A 7709-nucleotide genomic window follows, 5' to 3' on the forward strand; every position below is an offset into this window, starting at 1 on the left:
AGTGTTAAGCATTGCCATCATAGCAGCCATTTCATCAGAATGTGCACCCCCAACCCCTTTCACGCTTTCATTCCTTGGATTGTGGTATTCACAAGAATGCTTTTTAAATTCTTCAACTAATTCCTTGACCTCGCCCTGATTTTTCATCGTAAGTGGTCCTTGAGAATCAAGGAGTTGTCTTATCATTACATTGAACCCGTCATAGAATATGGACAATTCTTGTTGAATGTTAAGGTCATGTTGCTGAAAATTCCTTAACAACCCTTTTATAACGCTCCCATGCTTTGTAAAGTCACTCCCCCAGGTTTTGCTCAAAATTAGCTATTGCCTTCTTGAGTTTAGCTATCTTGGATGGTGGACAGAATTGGTCGAGAAACTGCTCACGCATTTGAGCCCAAGTAGTGATTGTACCAAGTGGAAGTGCTTTTAACCAATCCTTTGCAGCTCCTTTAAAGGTAACGGGAAACATCCTTAGCAAGGCAGTATCTCTGTTAACATTTGGGACATTGAGGTAATCGACAATGTCATTCACTTCATCTAAATGTTTGAACGCATCCTCATGATCTTTTCCATAGAATGGGATATCCTTTAGTGTAGAAAGGATATGTCCTTTCAGCTTGAATGTGGGAGTGGCAGGAATAGCGGGTTGTACTAAGTCTGGACCAACATCATCTCGAATTCTTCTTCTGTAAGCTCCCATGGACATATCTTCAATATTCACCATCTCGTTCCATGGCTCGTTTTTGGGTTCACTTGTATGTTCTTCAAATTCAGGCTTGGTATCGTATTCGGACTTGATTTGGATGGGTATTTGATCTAAATAATCAAGGTTGCTCTTGTTCTTTGAAGATGAACTTGACTCCCCCATTTTCTTCCTTCACTTCTTTGAGAACACTTACTGGAATTCTTGTAATGGCGTTTTCTTTGGTGTTCTTCTTTCACACTCTTATCTTTCTTTTTGTGAATTGCAGACTCGAGATCTTCAAGTGGTGGCACCAAAGGTGTGTTAGAACCTCTGGTCATGAACTCCTGAAATAAAGCAAAAAGATAAAATGTAAAACTGAACTAAGAAAGACGAACTAAAATAAACAAAACTAAGAACTTCAGTTCTCACGTCGAGAATCTTAAAGGTTCACGTCGTGAGTCTTGTAATGCAGAAAAAAAATTAAAACAGAATAGTAACTTCTTGCAGATTTTACCCTACAAAAAAGATTGATTAATTTAAAGCAAACATACTAATAATTAACTAAGCCGTTCCCCGACAACGGCGCCAAAAACTTGATGTGCACAATAGTACCCATTAATTTTAATAATTATAACCGAACAAACTTAGACTAACTATGCACCTATAGGCAGTGTACCTAGTCAGATTATAGTATAGTTTGGGTAAGTCGGGTATCGATCACAGGGAACGGTGTTACTAATTAATCTACTTGCTATCAAATTAACCTAATTATTAACATGTTTAAAAAGGGTTTTATTTGATTTTACAAGATGAGGCAAACTTAACTCAAATTCAATCAGTAAGTAAAAACACTCTTGTTTAGTTCAAATCCACTTCGTTCTTATGACTAGCTAATAATTATGGATTATTAAGTTGGTTATTATTATATTAGTAATTTAAGTCTAACTTTACCAATAATTAATTAATTCATGTAAAACTATGTATGGTCTTACACAATTAAACACAAAACCAATTATGATTACGAATATGCTATGTAAGATTTGTTATGAAAACGCAATTATAGTCATAATCTACGTTCTCTAGCATAGCTAAATTTATTCACTTTAATTACTAACTAAGATTGGTCAATCCTAGCTCTAACAATTTAGTGTTCACTAAATCATTAGGTAGACAAGTTCATGCAGTTAATGGTCACTAAGCTACACAGAACTTGAAATTAAGCAACTAAAGACACAAACATAAGCATGCTAGGTAACTATAAATCAAACACAAGAAATTTACCAAATAAATAAATCCATGTAAAATTAAGCTATTCATAAGTTAGAAGCTTCATCTAGCTAAACAAGAGTAGCTAGAATCAGCTGCTTATAATAGCAACTAACAAACAAACACAAACTAAATAGGCAAACATGTTCATAACTATCAAATAAGTAAACTAAATTATGAACCTCTACTCCTTTGGTGTTGAAAACCTTTTCCTGGAACTTCTCCTTCGCTAAAAATCTTCTTTTAGAAACCCTTCAATCAGCCAAAAAGTCCTCAAGTTGCAATGGGCAAGGGAATTTATAGTTTTCTGATTTCCCGAGTTCACGTCGTGAACCATAAGGATTCACATCGTGAATATGGGATAAACGTGTTCGACATGGACTCTTCCACCTGCACGCATATCTTCTTGAACTCTCCACTCACGTCGTGAACCATGACTTTTTCACGTCGTGAGTACGTCTTTTGGTTGATTTTCCGTTCTTCTTTTCGTCAATCCTCTAAAGTTCCATATTCTGTCAATTTCAGTCCCTATCTTCAAAGATGCTTCTATTTGGCTGCAAAATAAGAATTTAAACTCATAAGTACCATTATTCTATGCAAATAACCAAAACATTAATAGAAATGTATATAAATATTGCCTAAAATATGTATAAATATGACAATATCACCGAGATTGATTTATACGGTAATTATGGGTATGGTTTGGTTGTGGGACGAATTGGGGTTATCAGATACAATAGTGGGGAAAGGTATAGGTAGGTGTGGAAGGTAGTATTGGGCCCGTACTACTGGAAGCACATGACTTGTACCCGAAGCACTATTAGATCTGACGACTTCAAGGAGGACCAGTGTGGGAAGATCCCTTATATAGAAATCCTGATCATTGTGATTTATGATGTTTCAGTCCAGCATGGTGATGACACGATTTGGAGTAGGAGGATCAAGATCGGGGCCTGGATCCGAGGCGGGATCAGGAGACACTATTGATATAATTGAGGAGAGGTTACACGAGCTCATTGCAGTCGAGGTTACCAAGGGCATCCTCGATGCGACCCCAATCATTTTCTGGACGGTCAAGGAGGGAATTATGGAGATCGTGGAGGAGTGACTTAGATCATTCAGGGTTGAGATGGCGGCGGGTTAGATTGGGGTCCGAACTCCCTTGTTTCGGGAGTTCATGGCGTATGAGGTGCCAGAGTTTTTCTTGGTTAGGGACCCCATTTTCAGCCGATGTTGGGTGGTGGATATCAAGAACGCCCAATGCATGAGTTCTTACTCGGATGCGAAAAAGGTTGGGTTTTCTTGTATGCTAGGGATAGGGCCCGAGATTGGTGGGGCGAGGTTACTAGCCAGGTGGGGCTAGCCGGGGTGGCTGAGATGACATGGGTCGAGTTTGGTCATCGATTTGATTTGGAGTTTGCACCACCCATTGAGGTGAAACGACTAGTGAGGGAGTTTAATGACTTGCAGCAGACCACCAAGACTGTAGCAGAGATCACCGCCAAGTTACGGGAATGAGCCTTGTTGATTCCGCAGTATGCTACCGATAAGGAGATGAGGTAGATCCAATATCATTCCATGATGAGGGATGATATTCTGGAGTTTTTGAGCTTTAAGGGGTGCAAAACCCTGAATGAGAAGGTGAAGAAGGCTCGTGAGTGGGAGATGGAGTTGGACTTCCGTACGAAGCGGATGTCTGAGCAGGCCCACACAACAGTAGGTGAGGCTAAAAATTAAAAGACCTTGGATTCATCTAGTCAGGGCTAGCAGGGCCGAGACCGGTGTGCCAAGTGTGGCAGGTCACATGGAGGAGCATGTAGGGGATACTGCATGGTGTGTTATGCATGTAGTCAGTCAGGCCACGTGAGCAGGGACTACCCTAAGAAGGGCTTGATATGTTTTAACTGCAACCAGACCGACCATAAGTGGGCTAATTGTCCGAAGTTTCAGGAAGGGGGAAGTGTAGTGGTGGTGCCCGCACCCGCCACACTGAGGATTACTGATGGCTGCCTTGCCAAGGTGGATGTTCCGACGGTGAAGAGCCATGAATTTCAGTTAACCACCGAGGAGGCTCGGGCAGCACCAGACGTTGTGGCTGGCACGTATCTTTTATTCTCTGTTCCTTATGATTTGTATGACTTATGAATATATTATGCTTGTATAAGGACCTTATTGGTCAATGGTATGTCGGCGCATGTTTTGTTTGATTCGGGTGCTACCCAATCGTTTGTATCTCTTGCACTTAGCAAGAAGTTCCGTGATGCGCCCGGAGCTCTGGATTCCCTACTCGAGGTAGAGATTGCAGATGACTGCACCATTAGCGATGCAAGGGTGTATCGGGATTGTGTCCTGAATGTGCTTGGAGAGAGGTTTCGTGTCGACCTAGTCCCTATACCATTGTGAGGGCTGAAGGTGATTGTCAGGATGGATTGGTTGGGGGCCAACGGGGCCATGATTGATTGTGAGAGCCAGTTGGTCAGGGTTCGAACCCCAAGTGGGGGAGAATTGGTTATTCATGGGGAGAGGGCCTCGCAGGGACCGACCCTCTGTTCGGCAGTGAGAGCTAGGAGGTTTTTATAGCAAGGTTGCATGGGATTTATGACTTATATCTCGGATACAAGGATAGAGACCGCGACGGATGTGGACAGTGTGCCAGTTGTACAGGAAATTCAAGATGTTTTCCCCGAAGAGTTACCAGGGGTGCCTCCGGAGGGGCAAGTGGAGTTTCTTATCGACTTGGTACCGGGTGCCGCTCCGATAGCAAAGGCACCGTACCGGTTGGCACCACCAGAGATGCAGGACTTATCTACGCAGTTTCAAGAGTTGCTAAACCGAGGGTTCATTCGTTCGAGCAGTTCCTCGTGTGGAGCATCGATCCTCTTTGTGAAAAAGAAGGACAAATCTCATATGATGTGCATCGATTATAGGGAATTAAAAAAAACTAATGGTGAAGAACCATTATCCGTTTCCGGGGATCGATGATTTGTTTGATCAACTTCAAGGTGCATTTTGGTTTTCCCAGATTGATCTTCAATCGGATATCATCAGATGAGGATTCGGGATGAGGATATACCGAAGATGGATTTTAGGACTCGGTATGGGCACTATGAGTTTGTGGTGATGCCGTTCGGGCTCACCAATGCCCCAATAGTGTTAATGGACCTGATGAATAGAGTGTGTAGGCCGATGTTGGATCGGTCGGTGTTTGTTTTTATCGATGATATTCTGGTCTACTCTAAGTCTAGGGAGCAGCATAAGCAGCATTTGAGGGATGTATTAGAAACCCTCAGGGTGGAGAAACTTTATGCAAAGTTTTCCAAGTGTGATTTCTAGCTGCGGGAATTACAGTTTTTGGGGCATGTCATCAATCAGGAGGGTATTTTGGTTGATCCAACCAAGGTTGAGGCTGTGATGCGGTGGGAAGTAACGAGGAATGCATCAGAGATTTGTAGCTTCTTTGGTTTAGCAAGCTACTATCGTAGATTTATCCAGGATTTCTTCAAGATTGTTGTGTCATTGACCCGCTTGACCAAGAAAAATGTGACTTTTCGGTGGGGTGCGGATCAACAAATGGATTTTGACACCCTGAGACAGAGGTTTTACGAGGCTCTGATTCTAGTACTACCTGAGGGGTTAGATGATTTGGTGGTGTACTGCGATGTGTTAATCTCGGGGTTAGGGGCGATACAGATGTAGAGGTGACATGTAATAGCTTACACCTCGAGGCAGTTGAAGCCTCATGAGGCAAATTACCCCACTCATGACATGGAATTGGGGGCAGTGGTGTTTACCCTCAAGATTTGGAGGCACTATTTATATGGAATGTGGTTCACCATCTATACCAATCAAAAGATTCTGAAGTATTTGATGGATTAGCAGAACCTCAACATGTGATAGAGGAGGTGGATGGATATGCTAAAAGATTATGATTGCGAGATTTCATACCACCCAGGGAAGGCCAACGTGGTAGCCGATGCCTTGAGCCGCAAGACGGCAGGGTCCCCAATTAGGTACATTTGTATGAGGATGACTGTCATTTTGCCTTTGTCGGATATGATCATGGAGGCTCAGGTCGAGGGGGAAAAGAAAGAGAATTGGAAGATAGAGAAAATCTGGGGACATTATCCTCTGTTTGTTAAGGATAGTCGTGGCCTTTTGACGTAATGTGGTCGGGTATGGGTACCAGTGACAGGGGGTAAGGCAGAGGCTATTAGAGGAGGCGTACAAGTCCAAGTTCTCCATACATCCAGGAGATACGAAAAGGTATAAGGACTGAGGCTGAGTTATTGGTGTCCCTGCATGAAGTGGGAATTTTCCTGGTTCGTGGAGCAGTGCTTGACCTGTAGGAAGGTCAAGACTTCATCACGAAGTTGCCTAGGATGGCGAGGGAAGTGAATGCTATATGGGTGATCGTAGACAGACTAACGAAGAGTGCCCACTTTATTCCGATTTCCGAGAGTATATCCATAGATAAGTTGGCCGATATTTATGTTCGTGAGGTGGTGGATAGACACGGGGTGCCCTTGTCTGTAGTCTCCGATTGGGATGTCTAGTTTACTTCCAGATTTTAGAAGAAGTTCCACAAGGAACTGGGCACTCAGCTACATTTCAGTATAGCGTACCACCCTCAAAATGATGGTCAGAATAAGAGGATGATCCAGACGCTGGAGGACATGCTTCGAGCATGCATACTGGATCTTGGAGGGAGTTAGGATACATACCTCCCACTGGAAGAGTTCTAGTACAACAATATTTATCATGCTAGTATTGACCTAGCCCCATTCGAGATGTTATATGGTTGGAGGTGTAGGACCCCAGTGTGTTGGGACGAGGTTAGGCATCGGTCATGGGGAGAACTGAGGTAGTGCTCAAGACCATCAGATTGATTCAGCAGGTACGTAACCGGTTGCGAGTCGCATAGAGCCGTCATAAAAGTTATGCTGACCGACGACGTTCGCATCTCGAGTTTCAGGTTGGGGATTTTGTACTACTAAAGTTGTCGTCCTGGAAAGGGATTATCAGGTTTCGGAAAAGGGGAAAGTTGGGGCCTTGGTTTATAGGCCCGTTCAGGATCACGGCCCGAGTGAGCAAGCTGACATATCTCTTGGAGCTCCCTGAGGAGCTTAGTCAGATTCACAATACCTTCCACGTGTCTCAGCTTCGGAAGTGTGTTGCTGACGAGTCCGCAGTTGTTTCCTTAGATGACATTCAGGTGGATGGGAGCCTAAATTATGTCGAGAAGCCAGTCGCCATCTTAGATAGGAAGATGAAGGGTCTTCGGAACAAAGTAGTGAAGTTGGTAAAGGTACAATGGCAGCAACGAAAAGGCTCCATATGGACTTGGGAGCCGGAGGAGGAGGAGCGAGAACATTACCCCGAACTGTTTATAGCTATGGACTTCAAGGACGAAGTCTAGTTTAAGTGGGGGAGAGTTGTAACACCCTAAATCTGGTATGTCTTGAAACCCTCAAGAATTTACATTTTAGCATAATGGGTCCTTTAAGCACGTTGGGCGTACTTAAGTGTACGCTTAGCGTACTATGCATGGTTGGTTGTGGAGGAACTGGACATACGCTGGGCGTACCAGCAGTTCCTTGGACTTAACCCTAGAGAGCCTCCATAACTTTAGAACATCTTTACACTCCAGAGAAACTTGTGAGACCATTTTGAGCTTTAAAAAGTGCATTTGTAGCCCTTTTAGTGTTCATTCCAAGAAGAATAGGAGGTAAAAAGCTTGGATCTTTCATCTTAAATCTCT

General features: G+C 43.2%; 1 non-coding gene across 1 annotated transcript; it reads left to right on the forward strand.

The window, feature by feature from the left end:
- The first annotated feature begins 232 nt into the window (after positions 1-232).
- On the forward strand, positions 233-340 carry LOC144999197 (small nucleolar RNA R71). The gene has a single exon (XR_013660717.1). It is a non-coding gene; the product is annotated as a small nucleolar RNA R71 (small nucleolar RNA).
- The last annotated feature ends 7369 nt before the right edge of the window (positions 341-7709 follow it).

The sequence above is a fragment of the Lactuca saligna genome, chromosome 5 (assembly GCF_052625555.1).
Source record: "Lactuca saligna cultivar CGN05327 chromosome 5, ASM5262555v1, whole genome shotgun sequence".
Lineage (NCBI taxonomy): Eukaryota > Viridiplantae > Streptophyta > Magnoliopsida > Asterales > Asteraceae > Lactuca > Lactuca saligna.